The sequence below is a fragment of the Hippopotamus amphibius genome, chromosome 2 (genome assembly GCF_030028045.1).
Source record: "Hippopotamus amphibius kiboko isolate mHipAmp2 chromosome 2, mHipAmp2.hap2, whole genome shotgun sequence".
In the NCBI taxonomy this organism is placed as follows: domain Eukaryota; kingdom Metazoa; phylum Chordata; class Mammalia; order Artiodactyla; family Hippopotamidae; genus Hippopotamus; species Hippopotamus amphibius.
Genome location: NC_080187.1, coordinates 164,097,625 through 164,116,819, shown reverse-complemented (window position 1 = coordinate 164,116,819; position 19,195 = coordinate 164,097,625). Strand labels below are relative to the sequence as shown.

The 19,195-nt window shown below is 36.7% G+C and overlaps 1 protein-coding gene across 3 annotated transcripts in view; it reads left to right on the top strand.

The window, feature by feature from the left end:
- The window catches only part of AKAP6 (A-kinase anchoring protein 6), a 551,024-nt gene that overhangs the window by 375,330 nt on the left and 156,499 nt on the right, over window positions 1-19,195 (top strand). The gene's annotated exons all lie outside the window — the stretch shown is intronic.

Below are 19,195 nucleotides of genomic sequence, written 5' to 3'. Positions count from 1 at the left end.
TCTGGATACATTCATTTGATCTCTCTGTAAATACTGCCCAAGGGGTTTTGTTTCCAGGATGTTCCCAAGAGTTCTACTGGCCTAGGAAGTAAAAACTGTTTTAAATACTTGAAATGTTTTTTCTCCTTTTCTCTAAAGTGACACGAAGTCTATATAACAAGGCCTTGGGTAGCTTTTTAGTTCCCTATTGTATTTTAGGAACCAAGATTTTTTTTAATCCCATAGCTTCTCTCTGCCTCTCTTTCCTTTTCTCCATTCTTTCTACTCACCAGTTCTCACGTACTGAAACATTCATATTTCCCTACACATATAAATTATTTTTTAACTTTCTTACTTATCTTTCCAATTTCTTCCACAAAGAGTACAACAGTTCTTCATATGATTACTCAATAAAATTCCCTTTTGTTTTTGTCAAGAGAGGCCTGCTTAAAAACAAACAAACAAACAAAAAAACTGCCATGCCGTGATGCTTCTGGTCTTTGACAGACTCACAGGTGTGTTTACTGTAATCAATGGATCATTCATGCACAAAAGTTACACACCAGTCACCTCTCAGTTACGGGTTTATTTCTGTGACAAACCTAAATCTTTCGTTATCATCTTTGCTGTAAAACATGCTTCAGTACATTGCTTAGGATGGTGCTATTATCCAGCTAAAGACAAAGACTATTTATATTTGATAGTGACCTAACCTCAAAAGGTTAGACTCTACTCAAATTCTGACTCTGTGCACAGAAAAAATTAGGTCACTAAATAAAATCCCACTTATTTCTTTGTATGTATAAGTATCAGAGACAACTATTTCATTCTAAAAGGTACACACTTAAAAGAGCGAGGTGGCACTGAGGAATTTTTCAACCTTGAATATTTTATTTAAATGCCATCAAGGTATCAGGAATGTTTGCTGCTTTTCCTTTCCCACCTTTGCAGACTGCTAATATGTTTGTGGGTAAGCAGGCAATCTTTTTCATAACTGGCCTCCACCTACTTCGTGTGCTTCTTGATGGCACTGTCTAGTGCGGGTGACAAAGAAGCCCAGTCCTGTGTTGATGAGCTCCCAAGCCTCAGACAGGGCTGTGTTGAATTCAAGTAAATCTGGCAAGAGATGCAGGAGGATGGTAAGGGAAGCAGACACTGTTTATATACAATTCTTGGGAACCTGGCAGGAGGATCAGAGCATGGCAGGGAAAAGGAGTCTTCAAAAAATATCACACAAGGCTGAATAGCATTTTTTAATGGGAAATTCTTGTTTTGACTCTAATTTTATGCTTAGATGCTTTTAATTTGATCCACATTTAATTTGCCATTCCTTGGAGAAGGCATTGATTATATAAGAAGCTATCTGCTCTCTTGCTAACAAAAGAGGATTGGTTTCAGGGGCTACCACCATGGCCTTGTATTTTAATGGTGCCCACTTGGAAACGTTGATGCACACAACTTTGGAATCGCTTTAGCAACCCTAGGCCCACTCTTCTGGTTATGATGGCCTAAAAGCTTTGTTAAAGTCACAGTTCTAAAGAAAAATGGGTGAAGATGTGTCCTGAAAAAGCAGGAAAAAAGCCAAGTTTGAACATTTGAGTTATAAGCCATTGTAAAGGATCATAAAGAGCTAACTGGCCGTTGTACAACTGAGAGCACATATATGTATTTACACACACACACAGGGATTTCCCCAGATCCAATCACTGTGACACTGTAATGTCAATGATGGCATCCAGTGCTGGTATGACAAGTTCCAGAGAGACTTTGAGATTCTGGGTTTAGGCTAAGCAACTGCATGGTAGCATTTATTTTAGTTAGAAATCTGAAGCTGCATACAAAATCTACTACAAGCATTATTTCAGAAAATTCAAGTCTTGTACTTTTTAAAAATTAGGCTGCCACTATTTCTGAAATTCTAATGGCTGAACTAGCAACAGTAAAGATGTCCAGGTTTCAATGAAATATATTTCATAAATTAGCTTATCATTGCACTGATTTAGCATGCCTAGCAGGTGAGAGACAAAAACATGTGTTATCTTCCCTAGGGAACCTTCAATGAATGTCATTCTGGCTTCATATGTCTTTCTTCTCTCCCCTTCTTGAACTGATATAAAATTCTAATGTGTGCCCTCTAGTTCCATCTTCATTGAAATCTAGCAAAACCGCTGAAGGTAAGATAGTGGCAATGGTGCATGAAAAAAGGGAAAAGGAATACAGTGATTCATAGCATACTTGAAGAAAGTTGCAATTGTTAACAGCACTACTTTTGTATGTAGACAGGTTAAAATATGTCATATCAATGATAAAAATAAAGTTATTCATCTTGGCTAGTTCTTAAAGTTCATGGGAAAGGCACTGAAACTATATTGGCAACTTGCACATATTTCTGTATGTATCTGAGGGCGTACCAAGTCACCGTCTCCCAAAGCAATAGTCAAAAAACTAGGTGCATGTGCTAGGATTATCAGTAATCTTGAAAAGGGTTTGTTGTTTAAATACCAGAAATGACAGGTGTTATGAAAAACCCTGCTCTTGTTATTATGAAAATGAAACATGACATTTTTCAAGTATAGTAGCTCAGGCCAACTTCTCTTCTCTCTCTGTCTTTGTTCTTCTATGCAAATTTGAACCACTGATACAGTTATCATTTTGCAAATAGTATTCATTGGCCTTTACATCCACAGATGCCAGGGTTTTCAGAAAGGCAAAGTCCTTTTCCTTAGGCATTATTCCCATTTGCTAGAAGAGAGAACTGAGATATAAGACCAAATATGTTTCGTTTTACTGGTAAGAAAAATAGGCTCTTGGAATCGTGCTTACTTTCACTTTTTCTAGTCCTCTTTTTTAATGAAAACATATAGCCCTTTTCCCTTATGTTTTGCGTAGGAAACCTGAGCAGACTTCAAGTATCATCCTTAGTTTTTAAAAATTATTATTATTATTATTTTAATTGAAGTGTAGTTGCTGTACAATATTATATGTTATATGTGTGCAATAGAGTGATTCAAAATTTTTAAAGGCTATACTCTATTTATAGTTATTTTGAAATATCGGCTATATTCCCCGTGTTAAACAATATATCCTTGTAGCTTATTTTATATTTAATAGTTTGTACCTCTTACTCCCCATCCCTGTAGTGCCCCTCCCCCTTCCCTTCCCCCACTGGTAACCACTAGTTTGTTCTCTATATCTGTGAGTCTGCTTCTTTTTTTTGTTATATTCACTAGTTTGTTCTATTTTTTAGATTCCACATGTAAGTGATATCATACAGTATTTGTCTTTCTCTGACTTATTTCACTTAGCATAGTGCCCTCCAATCCACCCATGCTGCTGCAAATGGCAAAATTTCATTCTTTTTTGTGGCTGAGCAGTATTTCATTGTATATACACCACATCTTCTTTATCCATTCATCTGTTGATGGACACTTAGGTTGCTTCCATGTCTTGGCTATTGTAAGTAATGCTGCAGTGAATTGGGGTGCGTGCGTCTTTTCAAATTAGTGCTTTTGTTTTTTTTCAGAAATATACCCAGGAGTGGAATTGCTGGGCCATATTATAGTTCTATTTTTACTTTTTTCACAAACCTCCTACTGTTTTCCACAGTGGCTGCACCAATTTACATTCCTACCATTAGTGTGTGAGGGTTCTCTTTTCTCCAAATCCTTGCCAACACTTGTTATTTGTGTTATTTTGATGATGGCCATTCTGACAGGTGTGAGGTGATATCTTGTTGTGGTTTTGATTTGCATTTCCCTGATGATTAGCAATATTGAGCACTTTTTCATGTGCTTGTTGGTCATCTGCATTTCCTCTTTGGAAAAATGTCTGTTCAGTTCTTCTGCCCATTTTTTAATTGGGTTGTTTGGTTTTTGGATGTTGAGTTGTATGAGTTGTTTATATATGTTGGATATTAACCCCTTATCAGCCATATCATTTGCAGATATTTTCTCCCATTAAGTAGGTTGAATGAAGCTGTCTGGAAGAGCTTTAGCCAAGATTTTGTTCTGATAATAAGACAGAATGAAGATGTATCAATGATTTGTATCAATCTTTGAGAAAATCCACACAGTTTAAATTAGACTGCTAAAATCTAACTAATAGATGTTGGCATCACTAATATAACTTAGGTATATGAGTGATAAAAGTTACTATTCTTTTTAGCAATTGAAGCTCTGAACTTCACGTCGGTGGAACGTTAGCCACCACCATCTGCTCTGTCCAGCTGTATGAAATATGCCTTTTTATTCAGAGCACAAACATAGTCAAAAGCCCTTCTGGAATTAATTGAAGAATTCAAAGAATAATATTATCAGTATGACTGTACTTGCCTTTCTCCATCAAAAGAGAAACTATGCAAGTATGCCCTGAAAAGATATACCTGTAATCTATAAAATAAATTTAAAAAAACACCCAAATAGTGATATATGAAAGTGCACCAAAATGGGAATTCGTCTAGAGTCTTTAGATCACTATTTCTCCCTTTACTGTCTTTCCATTTAAAATAATGCAAATGGCTACTTCAGTTCTTGAAGCCTCAGCAGTCATGAACATGAGAATTGCGTGTGTTCTCATTTCTGTGACTTCAGCAAGCCAGGACTATGCATTAGGGCCCAGACTCAGCTAGAGGAGAATTTAGGAGAAGGTGTTTAAAAGGCAGACATTTTAGAAAATATGTTGACTTGAGCTGGTTTTGGTTTTAAAGCTGCAACAAAATATCTCTGTCTTGAGTAAGATTTGGTTTTCATTACTTACTTCTGTGGTTGTGGTTCTCTTATGAATTACTATTCACCTATGAAGAAATTTGGTTTTCTTAGCACTTTTCATAAGTAATAATGGTGATCATTTTTAGAGCTGCCTTTTTGAGGAACACATAGGCGTATATTTCCTTGTGGTCAAGTGCCTTAAGCATGAAGGATTGGGTCTTCCTTTCCTGTTTATTACACTTCCCACTTTGTCATTATCAGGTCTGATATTTAGCAAAAACGGTTTCCAGTTGCCTGGATGTGCTTTGACAGAACTGACAGTAGAAACTGTATCTTAACTTATTTGAATCAGTGCTGTAGAAAAGCACCCAGGCATGCTGAAGACAGCTTTTATGAGGTACATTTTGTCAGTGTAAACACTATGAAATCCAGCACATTTGGAAGCACATACTCTGTATTTGTTAGAATGAATGAATCACTAATGGATTAAAGAATACAGCCAAATAAACCTAGACTAGTCATAAGCATATGTGGCCTAATATTCAAATGTAGGAAATCCAATTAAGCTCCAGCTCTCCTTAGTTTTTCATTCATGAGGCAGTATCTCTACCAAAAAAGCAAATAACTAAAAAGTTTCTTTTACCAAAAAAAAAAGGCATTGCATTTTTAAAATATAAGTTTGAAGTTAGTCTTCCACAGATAGCCAATTTAATTATGCTAAAAATGACATTTTTAATTAAACACCAAGGTAAGCATAAATGGATTTCAAAATAATTAATCAAACATCAAAAAATTGAAACCTTTTTCTGCTTGAGCAGCAGAAATGAAAGAACCAGTCTTCGGGTCTCATAGAGATTCAATCTAATTTAATTCTCTGTCTTCTCTAAATAAACATTCCTAAAACCTTTTTTTCATCTGGGGGAATAAGGATGAGAGGGGTAATCAATATTTCTAGCATTTTAATTAAAACCGTTAGTGGAATAAATCCATTTAATTATCAGTTAATGAAATACAAGGTCATTTACCTGACAGGAACTTTGAGGGTGGATTACTAGCTGGAATAAAGCAGAAGAACCCAATGTCACAGCCATTTAACTTCTGTCAAATTTAAGGTTAAAATCCTTTTAGACTGCTTAACCTATTCTCTACCATTTTTCTATTATGTATGCCAATTGGCAGGAGAAAGGCATGTTAAAACTTATTTTACATTTAATTGTGTGCAAAGTTTTCCTTAAATTTCTACAAATATCTTTATATTTCTAAGACATGAACTGAAAGGATACAATAGATGCCAATGTAATTTTATTTTTATTTTGTGCTTATCACATATAAGTTAAAGAGACATTTGTTTTTTTTTTCTTACTGCAGGTCAGGCATTATTTCTGCTTTTTTAGAAATATGAATTAATTAAATATAAGTTTTAGCAGTCTGAAAATTTAGGATGCAAGTACAGAACAAATATGCAATAGTAAACAAATCACCTTAAATAATTTATGGTTAATTTTATACAACCCCTTTTTGAAGTGACCTGAATTTCATAAGAATGATATAAAAAAGTAAGAGCTGGTTGGTCACTAAGCAAGTTTTGCGGAATGGTTTGGTAAATGATTTTCAGCTGGTTTAACAAATGAAGAGAAGGCAGAAAGTATATTGTAGAGAAAAGTTCCTGGTCTTTGATGGATACACAGGGTTTCTCTGAGCAGCACACAGTGCTCACATTTTATACAGATCACTTTTAAAAACAGGCCCTAAGAAGGGCTCTTGTTCTTTCTTACTTTAGCATAGATGCTGAACTAATTATCTAGAGTTTGGGATTTTATTTTAATTTTGTAGATCTAAGTTTGTCTCACAGCCATAAATTTCGGAGTTACCGTTTAAAAAGGTAACTTGTTATTGGTGTCTCATTCTTCTTGTCTCAAATGAAACTCCCTAAATGTTAAAGTTGTGTGCAATGCAAACAAGTATAAGCAGTTTACTCTGTGGTATTTCATCCTGAGGCAGCTTAGCTGTGTACTGTGCAAGAAGCCCAACATAACTTAGAGTAGTTTGCCTTTTAAGGACATACTGGTGATCTATTCTAACTTCTAAACGTTACGTACGATTAATTTACAAAAAACCCGTCACCTAAAAAAGAAAAGTAAATCAGTTACTAGCGCAAATGTGTTTTAATCAGACCAGGGTTCCCCATGAAGATGCAATAATAGTAAAAGCAGTGTTGTTAGTCCTGTTTTGCATTCACCTAGACTGTGCATTGATTTTTAATTCTTTGAGAAAACAACAAAAACCATTAGGAAGGCTGGTTTAGGTTGGATAGCTCTGAGAACTCTTTCCTCTATTTTATATTCTTTAAAATGTAATCCTGTGACTCACCAAAGAGGATTATAAACTTTGCTCGTTCTAAGCCATAAGATGTATAAAGGAAAAAATTATCCATGATACCTAATTGTTTCAACTCTGATTGGAGTACATAGAAACAACTAGGGATGGCCCTATGAGAACACAGAGATAGGTTTTAGAGGTTATGGGTACCTGTATAGGTTATTTGATGCTCTTCATACTGACCAATCATAGAAATTTGCCAGTAGCCCCTCATTACCCTTTAACATATTTTAATGGCTTCCATGTTGGTGCCCGGTGCCTACACTTATAAACGATGCGGCCTTGTTCACTCCTCTACATTCTCAACCACATTCTATTTTTTTTATTTTTTTTTTTATTTTTGGCTGCGTTGGGTCTTCGTTGCTGCGTGCGAGCTTTCTTCTAGTTGCAGTGAGTGAAGGCTCCTCTTCATTGCCGTGCGCGGGCTTCTCGTTGCGGTGGCTTCTGTTGTTGCCGAACTCGGGCTCTAGGTGAGCTGAAGCCCGAGCATCACTCTTTATAAATTGTTTGAGTGGCTCTTTGTCATCATGGTAGTGGGTTGGGATCTGACTGTTGCAGCTAGTCTAGTCACTGCTCCGTGGAACCAGTTGTAGCTCATTGTACTGTGGAAGGTCTGTTGCCTATAGAGATTATTAACAACAAATCACTGTGATTTCTTTTTTGGTCCCCTTACATCTTTGACTAAATTTTTATGGACCGCTCTTTTTCCTCCCACTTTTTGACTGTCTTCAAAGTCCATTCTAGATCTCCTTTCTATGTACAGATTCTTTCAGGAGTCTTATCATTTAGCATGGTTTCAGCTACTACCACATCTTCAGTCTTATCATTTAGCATGGTTTCAGCTGCTACCACCCACTTTACATGCTACAGTTCCATCTTCAATGGCCCATAGGAGATTACCAGTTTTAGATGTGTGGACACCTAAAGCTTTCCATAATAACTAAATGTATCTCTTTTTTCTTTTCTACTTTACCTGTCATTACCCTGCCAGTATATGCCAGGCTCCTCAGCAATAGATACCAGAAACAATTTTTACTGTTCTTCTTGCCTTTATTTCCCAAATGAGGACCATCAGCCACCAAGTCCTGCTGAATCTTTCTTGACAAGCCCTTTTGGAATCATGCTTTTCTATTTCCCCAGCTGTCACTGTAGCCTTGGCCTTAATGTATTTATGTCTAGATTAGTCCACCAGTCTCACCTGATTGTCCTTCCTATTTTAGAAACCCAGAATATCATGGAACTGGATTATTTTTAAGTATTCTTCTGCCTTCTAATCCTTATAAGAGCACAAAAATTTTTCCTGAAAGGAAATTGGATGTATTGTAATCATTCCCCATAGGATCAAATCCAAGGTATTCTGCCTTTTCTTTATAGATACTTCCATGTACCATGCCAAAATAATTTTTCACTTCCAGTCAAGAAAGCCACTCTGCATTCAAGTTACATCTCTACTGCTCTCCTCTGAGCTTGTTCACCTTCCTCCTCCCTTGATCTTTTCTCCTCGTTCCTCTTTCTGAATGCATGTCTTTCAAACTTTTAAATCCATCATTGATTTATGCCTTTGCAACTTTGCGTACCTTGACATTTAAAGCGTAGAAGAGTCGCTCTATTAATTGGGACATGTTTGGCCTTAGTTTAGGTATTCTACCATTGACAGTGTAGTTACCATGTTTGGTCATTTTTTTCCCCTCCTCTTTCTTTTGTTAATCTATAAATATGGCTTGTGTATCAATTTCCTCATCCATGTAATGGGAATGGTAATATTTGTTATCAAGAACATTGATGAAATTATTGCGTATTCAGTTAACAGGTGTGTATTCGTTCATTTGCTGTCTCTGGTCTCTGTGTTAGCAAAACTACAGCAAATGAAAGATTGCCTCGTTTTTTTGTTTATGGTCATGAATTGATATGTTCAACAGAAAAATGCAGTAACTGATTGCTATCATTTCATGTTCATGCAAGTTGAATGAGTGGCAACTTAGGTTTCTGACCATTAAAAACCTGTGCAGACTCATAGTAGCAAATTAGAAGACCCGTGTCTTGGGCCATTTGGGTTCTTCTGCCATGTGCACAAGTCTAATTGGAAACCATTGTACCTTAAACGCTTACTAATTGCTCAAAGTCATTATTTCAGACCATTATTAAAAATCAGATTTTTCCCTATAAAATGTCCATAATTTTCAGCAGCTATATATCTGCTGTGTAATTTCCTCTTTTAAAAAATGTCATGCTCAATTTAATACTAGTATGTCATTTGCAAGTGGCTGGGGGACTTTGTGAGGCCATTACAAACTCTAGTTTCATAATATTTGGACTCTGAAGCCTGCACCACTGACATTCTGGGTCTGTTTTCCTGACACTGTCCTACAGCATATTTTTCATACCCTAAGGGCTCCCCTAGGGGATGTTCTGTCATGGAATGAAATGGCTTTGACAAAAATGAGAATTTTCTCCTCTGTGAGAAAGTGAATTAGGAAGAACCTAATCACAAATGCAACAAACCAATTAAATCAAAACAAAACACACAATTCTGTGGGCTTATTACTTAAGAGTGAGACATATCACACTGTAGTGTTTTAGGAAGATGCCTTGTACACAGAAATATTAAGTAGCTATTTTTATACAATAAAAAAGGATACAAAAGAATCATATTCTAAGGACTTTTATAAATTAGCAAAATAACATATGTAGGACTTGCAGCCTCAATCTTGTTTCTTACTTAAATTTCGGTTGTAAAATATTTTGATGATGAAAATATAAACTGAAGAGTTGAATTCAGAAAAATTCATCAACAGAAATACTGTATCAATGGGCAAAACTGATTATCAAAATAGAAATAACTATCAGGAAAAGCATGAATATGCAGCAGATTAAGAAACAGTTGACTGTGTCAGAGATTACCATCTCATCAGAAAATGTTTTATTTGAATAATTTAATTTGAATTAAGATATAAAGTTCATCTTTGTAATAAAATATTTTATAAATTGGTAAGCATAAAAATCACTATGGTGTTACCATAAAGCTTACTTTTAATGTTCAATTAAGAACAGAATTCAAGTTTCAGTTTATTTTATATATTGTAAAATATTCACCTATGATTCTTCTTGATTTTTAGGAGATCCCTAAAAATTCCTTGAAGGGACAAAGTATCCCACTGATTCTGCCATGTTTTGCCATAGAATCACATACTCTTTATCTGAATGACATTAGATTCATTCTCTTAGGAGAGAGAAAGGGGGTCGAGAGAGAGCGAGAGGAAGAGAGAAAGAGTTAGTTACTCTCAAACCAAGCAACTCAGATTGGTACTTGAACCCACAGTCTTTTAACTGAGATCTCCTGGTCTCCAGACTTAATGGAGCTCAGGTTCTTTTTTTTTTTTTTTTTTTAAGCTCTTTATTGGAAAATAGTTGCTTTTGACTCTTGTACCAGCTTATGAAGTACACCAAAGTGAATCAACTGTATTTATACACATATCCCCATATCCCCTCCCTCCCCGTCTCGGCCCTCCAAGGCATCACCCATCATTGAGTTGATCTCCCTGTGTTATACAGCAACTTCCCACTGGCTATTTTACATCTGGTAGTGTATATATGTCTATGCTACTCTCTCACTTCGTCCCAGCTTCCCCTTCACCCCTTGCCCCCTCAACCTCGTGTCCTCCAGTCCATTCTCTGCATCTGTATCCTTATTCTTGTCCAAGCTCAGGTTCTTGATGTCTCATTGCAGAAAGAATTCAGGGGAGACAAAGTGACAGGTAAGAAGTGGATTTATTTAGAGAGAAACACACTTCACAGACAAGAGTGTGGGCCATCTCAGAAGGCGAGAGGCACCAAAATGGCAGTTAGTTTTTATGGACTGGGTAATTTCATAGGCTAATGAGTGGGAGGATTTTAATTTTTTTTATTTTTATTTATTTATTTATTTAAACTCTTTATTGGAATATAATTGCTGTACATTCTCGTACCAGCTTTTGAGGTACACCAAAGTGAATCAACTGTATTTATACATATATCCCCATATCCCCTCCCTCCCGTGACTCCCTCCCACCCTCCCTGTCCTGGCCCTCTAAGGCATCACCCTTCATCGAGTTGACCTCCCTTTGTTATGCAGCAACTTCCCACTAGCTATCTATTTTACATTTGGTAGTGTATCTATGTCTATGCTACTCTCTCACTTCGTCCCAGCTTCCCCCCCACCCCAACCCCGTGTCCTCAAGTCCATTCTCTACATCTGCATCTTTATTGTTGCCCTGTCACTGGGTTCATCAGTACCATTTTTTTTTTTTTTAGATTACATATATATGTTAGCATACAGTATTTGTTTTTCTCTTTCTGGCTCACTTCACTCTGTATGACAGATTCTAGGTCTATCCACCTCATTACATAAAGTTCAATTTCATTCCTTTTTATGGCTGAGTGATATTCCATTGTATATATGTGCCACATCTTTATCCATTCATCTGTTGATAGGCATTTAGGTTGCTTCCATATCCTGGCTATTGTAAATAGTGCTGCAATGAACATTATGGTACATGTTTCTTTTGGGATTATGGTTTTCTCAGGGTATATGCCCAGGAGTGGGATTACTGAATCATATGGTAGTTCCATTTTTAGTTTTTTAAGGAACCTGCAAACTGTTTTCCATAGTGGCTGTACCAACTTACATTCCCACCAACAGTGCAGGAGGGTTCCCTTTTCTCCACACCCTCTCCAACATTTATGGTTTCTAGATGTTTTGATGATGGCCACTCTGACTGGTGTGAGGTGATACCTCATTGTGGCTTAGACTTGCATTTCTCTAATGATTAGTGATGTTGAGCATCTTTTCAAGTGTTTTTTAGCCATCTGCATGTGTTCCTTGGAGAAATGTCTAATTAGGTCTTCTGCCCATTTGTGGATTGGGTTATTTGGTTTTTTGGTATTAAGCTGCATGAGCTGCTTGTACATTTTGGAGATTAATTCTTTGTCAGTTGCTTCATTGGCAAGTATTTTCTCCCATTCTGAGGGTTGTCGTCTTGTCTTGTTTATGGTTTCTTTCTCTGTGCAAAAGCTTGTAAGTTTCATGAGGTCCCATTTGTTTATTCTTGATTTTATTTCCCTTATTCTAGGAGGTAACCCTTTCTTTTCTCATCAGTTACCTTCTACCCTGATTATACTATTCATTTCAGTGGTACCCCCTGTTTAGACATATATTTTCATTTTTGAGAGGAAAGGGAGAGATGGGAGAGCAGAAGAAAGAGAAGGAAAAGGAAAAAAAGAAAAACAGTCAGTAAAACTAAAAATTGTCCCCTGAAGTAATTGTCTATCATTCAGAAATATGTGGGGGATAAATACAAAGTAATATATAGTTTTAAAAGCCAGGGTGGTACTGCTGTGTTAATTTATGCCATGGGGATGGGATGTCAGAAGTAATCACATTTTGTATTTTCAGCATCTTTCCTGTTTGTCTTTAAGTTATCTCTAGTTTAGACAATATTGGTATTTCTGGGTTACTTTTAAGGAATGGTAGATAGAGTTGACACTTTGACGACTGTATACAATTGTATATCTGTATACCTTCTACTCAATAAGATACTACAGATTGCAACTGAGGAGGAGCAGAATACGCTACCCCAAAGTGTGTCACTTTGGCTTGTGGATCGTTTTGAGCAGAAGGCCATTAAGACCCAACAGACTCAGAAAAAACTTCTTACTTCTCCCTTATCTGCCTGAAAGAATTTAGAAGGAGGCCAGTACCAGGAAGCCAGCTGTTACCAGAGATAACTTTTTATGTAAGAAAGACTTATCTGCATGGCATGGTAAACAGTTGTTTACCAAACATTTGATCTCATCTTCCTGTGAATTGTCTTCCTCCCCTTTGAAGCCCCAAGCCCCTACCCCCTTCTCCTTACCTCAGGATGGTATTTAAACCTGGATGCCTGACTGCCTTTGAGTCTCTGTCTTTATGGGGCTCCTGTATGTACGTAATTAAATTTGTTTTCCTCCTGTTAATCTGTCTTATGTCAATTTAATTATTAGGCCAACCAAAGAACCTAGAAGGAGAGAAGAGGAAAATTTTCCTCCCCAGCATAAAAAACACATCATTACTGCTCAGGGTTAGGGGTAGATAGTAAAGCGCATTTACGTTTTTGTGTAGTTTTCCTTAATAGTAACTATTACCCTGAAACTACTTTCCAGAAATTGAATATTATAAAGAATTGAAGTAAACTCTAACTGTACCAGACTATGATGCTACTAATTTAATTTCTTTCACCTCAATACGTACCTAATCTCTAACAGTCTATTCTTCTTCTTCTACCTTGGTGACATCTGTGAACTATGTGAATCTGTGTCTGGTTCTCGTGTGGATTTTAGGTGAAAAATGTTAACTATAACTCGAACTAAAGGATAAACCCTATAGCATATTTGAACAATTTATTATTGGATCTTTTAGTAAATCTTTTTATTATTCATTTATTTGGTTTTTAAGATATTCTTTCTTCTTCTAGATTTATTCAGATATAATTGACATGCAAAACTAAGTTTAAAATGTACAACATAATGTTTTCATATATGTACATATTGCAAAATGATTACCACAATAATATTAGTTAACATCCATCACCTTACATGGTTACAAAGGTTTTTCTTTTTTGATAAGATTGTTTATGATCTACTGCCTTAGCAACATTCGAATATGCAGTACAGTGTTGTTAACCACAGCCATCATGTTGTACATTACATTTCCAGGACTCAGTCTTTTAAAATGTTGATATCAAGCTTTCCGGTAACTCTGACATGTGAGTCCAGGTTCTAAATGCTTTGGGAGATTCCTTGACTATAAGAAGACTGTGATTTAATTAAGAAAATAAGACTTACACACCTGAGCAAATAGATCTTTACCAGTGCAGGGTGGCCAATGATATACAGCGTAAGAATAGAGGCACAAAATTTGGAATTGGGGAGGTATTAGTTTTGGCCCTTCTAGGACTTTTTGGTTTTATCTGTGAGAGAGAAGATTAGAGAAAGTATTTCATGGAGGAGAAACTTTGCTTGCAAAGAGTAGGAAGCTTCTAGCTAGGAGCCAGTGATGAACAGACACATGGCCTGGGGAAAACATTGTGTAGAAGATAATAGGAGATAAGATTGAGAAAGGAGGTTAGGGTTAGAATGGGGGAAACCTTTTTTGCCAGCCTAACCTTTTTGTCTAGGAGGGTGAGTTGGACCATATTTTCCCAGATTTATGGTGATCGTGTCATATGGAATATGATCAGAAATTTAAAGAAAGTATGTTAAATCTCTTAAGATTGATCTGTTTCTCTCAAAATAAGCCTCTGTTAATTATTTCCATGAAAGTCATGAGGAGTTGGTGCATATGAAACATGATAAAGATTCAGCCCTCTGGTGAAGTAAACTTAATAAAAGTAAAGTGGAGCTAACTTTGATTTTTTTTAAAGAAATATGTTTGAAAACTCCATGCTTAACATGTGTTTATGAAGTAGTATCTATGGCAGAGATGAATATAAAAATATATTCAAGGTGAACATAAATATTTCTATTTTTATGTGACTTTTATTATCTGCTCATCAAATTTTGTTAATTGTCAAAAGTGACTCAATTTTAATAAATCTTTCTCCCCTGAAAACTTTTTTTTTCTTCCACGTTAATCTACATGGAAGTTATGCAGTGAGGTATGGACTATTTTGCTTATTTTCAGGACCATTTCCTCTAATAGGATAAGTAGGGGACTGGTTTCTCTCTCTCAGAGGTTCTCCAGATTTATTCTGAGTAAGCATTACCTGGATGTGCTGGTTAAAAATGACCCACCCCCAGACACTAGGATTCATTTCCTCCTAACTGGGCCTCATAATCTGCATTTTGGTGACCCCACAGGCTGATTTTGAAACTGGTGGTCTGAGAAACATTACTTCAGAGTGAAGAGGAAAGCATCAATTTAGTGGAGAGGAATTTTCACTGTTAGGCCTTTGTCTTAAATGTTTATACGCAGTGAAACAAATGGCTCAGTGCTTGATGATGCAGTAGCTCTACGCTCAGATCACTGGAGGACTTCTCTAGCAAAGCCCTCAGAACTTAAACCAGGAGAGATGTTTGTGAAGATCTGTCATCCATTTCTAAATCCGGGTTCTGTTCTTCTGACCCTCCTGCTTGTACCTTTCCTGTGTGAAAGCCCAAGTGAATTTAATGGGCAGAGCATAGGTAATGCTGATATATGGCCACCCTATATAGGGAATTTTGTCATAATATAATCTCCAGAAGAGAGGAAGAATTTGATAAAGGCTTTTCAAATTCACTTAAACAGAATTGAGAGGTGCCTTTGCACCTGTTTCCAGGGCATTGCCCTCAGCACTGATCCAGGAAGGACGCGCGGCTCCCACAGGGTCTCCCGGGAGCCCAGGCCCTGATTCGCCGTAGGAGAAAGGGGCAGGGAATTCGCTGTAACAGCTTGGAGAACAGCTTTGCGAACCCAGGAGACATTCCCTGCCCAATTTTTCAGCTGAAAAGGAGCTCAGAGAGTGAAGGGTAAAGATACTGACTTCTGCTGACACTGTGGTAGGCTGTGGTGAAGTGGCCAACGGTGGGAACAGGCCCAACTCTCTCTGAAGTCACTGGGAACAAACAGTTTCAACGTTAGTACCTGCTTAAGACAGTAGATGAGCCTACAGATGTAATAGTGCAGCCCGCTGCTCTTTTTCTCTCATTGCACCAAGTTTTACCACAGTGGCTGTGATTTCTGATATTTTCAGATTTGAATGAAGGCTCATGTCACGGTCACTTGGGTTTCTCTCTGTCTAAAATCCTGCCTTACACAGTGTAGGAGATCACTGGGGACTTAGTTGCTTTAGTTTTGTGCTGTATTATGAGTGTTTTCTTAATGCTTAATCAGGATATGATTGCTTTTTCAGTAAATGTGAGTTTTAAAAGGCGTGTAATGTTTTTGACTATAATTCTAGTATATCCTAGGACAAAAGAGGACAATGGTGTGCCACATGGGTACTATCTATTCCATAGAAAGATGAAGCTGTTTTCATTAAAATGGTAAAAAATAGGTAATGTAGGATATTAACAGAATATTAATAGTACTTGAAAATTGGCACATCTGATTGATCATAGTAAAGAAATAACGTGAAAGTCAATTTTGTGTTTTACAAAAATATGTTCTTAATAAGTAATTATTGGTGGTTCAGTACATGGTAGGTTCACAATAAAGAACTATTCCAATGCATATGAATCTTTAAGATAAAACAAGGCAACATAGGTTGTTTTAAAAATGAAATTTTTGCTAGTTTGAAACCTTAGGTATTAAATGACGTTACACCTGATGCTTTCTTTGGTCCCTGGAAAGGATAAGAAGAGGCTAGGAGGTAGATAGTCACATTGTAACTCTATTACAGTCATTTGTTTATTTCATATAAGGAATATAACAGTCTATGAGGGTTCTTTTAAGTCAGTCTTCTGCCCTCCAAACGATCATTGAAAGATTATAATGTAATTCATGTTTAAAATGTGAAAGCTGTTGGCTCTATATTTTCTAAAGAACATTCTTTTTCATTTTGATAGAGTTTTCACTCATATTGTATATATCTCCCTGTTTAATATTTTAAATTTGGTTTGTACTTCAGAAGTGATCGCTGTTTTGTGATTTACAACCTTGGAGAAAAATAACATAGTAGTCATAACTTTGCAGTTTTTTGTGATGCATGAAGATCAGATTTTTTAATGTTGGTTAATGCTTTGCTAATTAAAGTGTGCATGTTAATTAAAGCAGAGGCTAATGTTAATTACCTATATTAATGGAATCTCATGTAGCACCTGCCTGAAGCAATGGGTTCAATTTTCAAAATATCTCAATTAAGGCTGAAACTTTTGATTTGCATCTAGTAGGGTTTCAATTAACTGCATTGAAAACTTGAATAACAGTCTTAGGGGTGCAAAATATCAGTGATTATGTGAAGTACAGTGGAGTTTGGTAGGCTCATTTCTGAAGGCTCTGTTTAGCCTGACTGAATTTATTTCTTGTCTGCTGGTCAAAATTCTGTTCATTGGCTAAGACTCAGCGAAAATACCATCTCTTCCATGTATTTCCGATGTACTGTTAGCTGTTAGCTCCTTTTTGTTGCTTTTACTTCTTTTATGCCATTCTGCCTTGCATTATAATTACCTGTTGCAGTCTATGTCTTTTGCTAACTAGAAGCTCCTTAAAGGGCTTATCTCCATCCCTTACAAGGCCCAGCACACCTGATAAGATGCTAGGATGTTTTCTAAGTTTTGAAGACACTCTTTAAGTATTTGCAAAACAACCAAATACATTTATTGACTGAAGTGGAAATGTGAATTTTTAACTTTCAGCAAGAGGATTGCACTGTTGCTGCATTTATGACTGCTCCAGATAAAGCATGACGTTGCTGTTTGGGATCTTATTGCTTTGTCAAATGAAAGATGGATGTTTTTGTTAATTTCAGTTAAATATGCGCTCAAATGGGGAAGAGGCTTCTTGTTCAGTATGAAATAGTCAGTGATATGAGATCAGAGGACTTGTGTTTATGCTGGCAGGGATGATGTGAACACCCCCTTTTAGTCCCAGGTTTATAATCTGACCATTTTGCATGCAGATCTGGCTTGTGACCCCATAAGCACAAATATTGAACACTTTAAAGAAACTGTAAATTTCAGAGAGCCACAGAGCACTTGTTTTATCTTGGAAGATAACATGTTATCATGTGGTGGACCCAAATTTTAAATTAATGAATTAAAAATATAGATAGATGCATGTAGACAGGTACACTGTAATTTGTATGCATGTCATTTCTCCAGAACTTACTGTTATATTTGCTGGAGTCCCAATAACAACCATTCCCAATGGGTCTTGGGAAAGGATTATGAGCTAATGGTGCTAACGTTTTTGACATCTAGTATAATCATGGTTTCAGAAAAATAGTTTCCATTACTCTACATAATTGAAGAGAGCAGTAATCTCCTCAATAAGTATACACAAATAGATCCCACACTGATTTACAGGCCTTGGAAATAAGCACCAGTTACTGCTGTTCCTTGGCAGCCTTTGACTCTCACTGACTGCTGTTCTCAGAGGACCAGGATTTGTCTTCACTCAGCTGTAGAGAATATCAAATGGGCATAAGATTTCCATGTGTAAGGTATAGCCGGCAAGGTGACAAAAAGGCACGTAACTGCTTACCATCCTGCTGATTTAAAGAAAAAAATTTTAAGGTAAAAAGTAATAGTGCTGTTTGGGCAAGAAGATGTCAGCTGTCGTCTTGATGGCAGGACATACGATTGCTGAAAATGAGATGTGAATGTGTCCATTAGTGATATAGGCTTAGAGGTGATAGTGAATGCTTACATACTTCATGTCACAATTGGCTCAGTGGTTACTTGGTAGGTTGAATAAATACAGCTATTTGGAGAAATGTGACAAATATGCAAATCAGATTTCCCAGGATGAGGCAATGGGCCAGGTCTTTACAAGTCTGAGAGCAGAGTCACCAAAGCATCCATTCTCCATTGTGGCACCGTTAAGGTGGCAGATGGCAAAGCATTAGCAGAAAGACATTGGGAATAGCTGGAAAACATCTGGTAGGACATGACAACCTAAAGGGTATACTGGCCTTTTCCTAATTGTGAGCTAATCACTCAAAAAGCCTGGAAAGAGATGTCAGTGTTTTGGTGGTGAGAGGAAGGAGTTGGCTGGAGCACTGGATTCCAGCTCAGGGATTTGAGGGAATTCTGAAAATAAGTGATTTTAGAGCCTGGTAAAAAGATTACGCGGGGGAGAGATCTTAGAAAATTAACTTGCTTTTCCTGCTAAATAAGAACAAACTTTTTAAAGGTGTCAGTGAGGCTTACATGGACCTGAAATCCACTTTAGGAAGATAGTTGATTCATCACCATCTTGTGAATAATATTTGAAACATACGATTTTGAGGGTATATGGAAAGGTTATGTGTTCACAGAGAATATGGAAACACTAAACTGGAGTGAGGAAGGTGGACTCTTTAATGACTCAGTTCACCATTCCTCTTTCTTAATTTACTATCTCATGATTTTTCTAGAACCTACATGAAATATAAAAAGGCTTTTGAACTATTTCTGTCACTGTATTTCTTCTTCTTTTT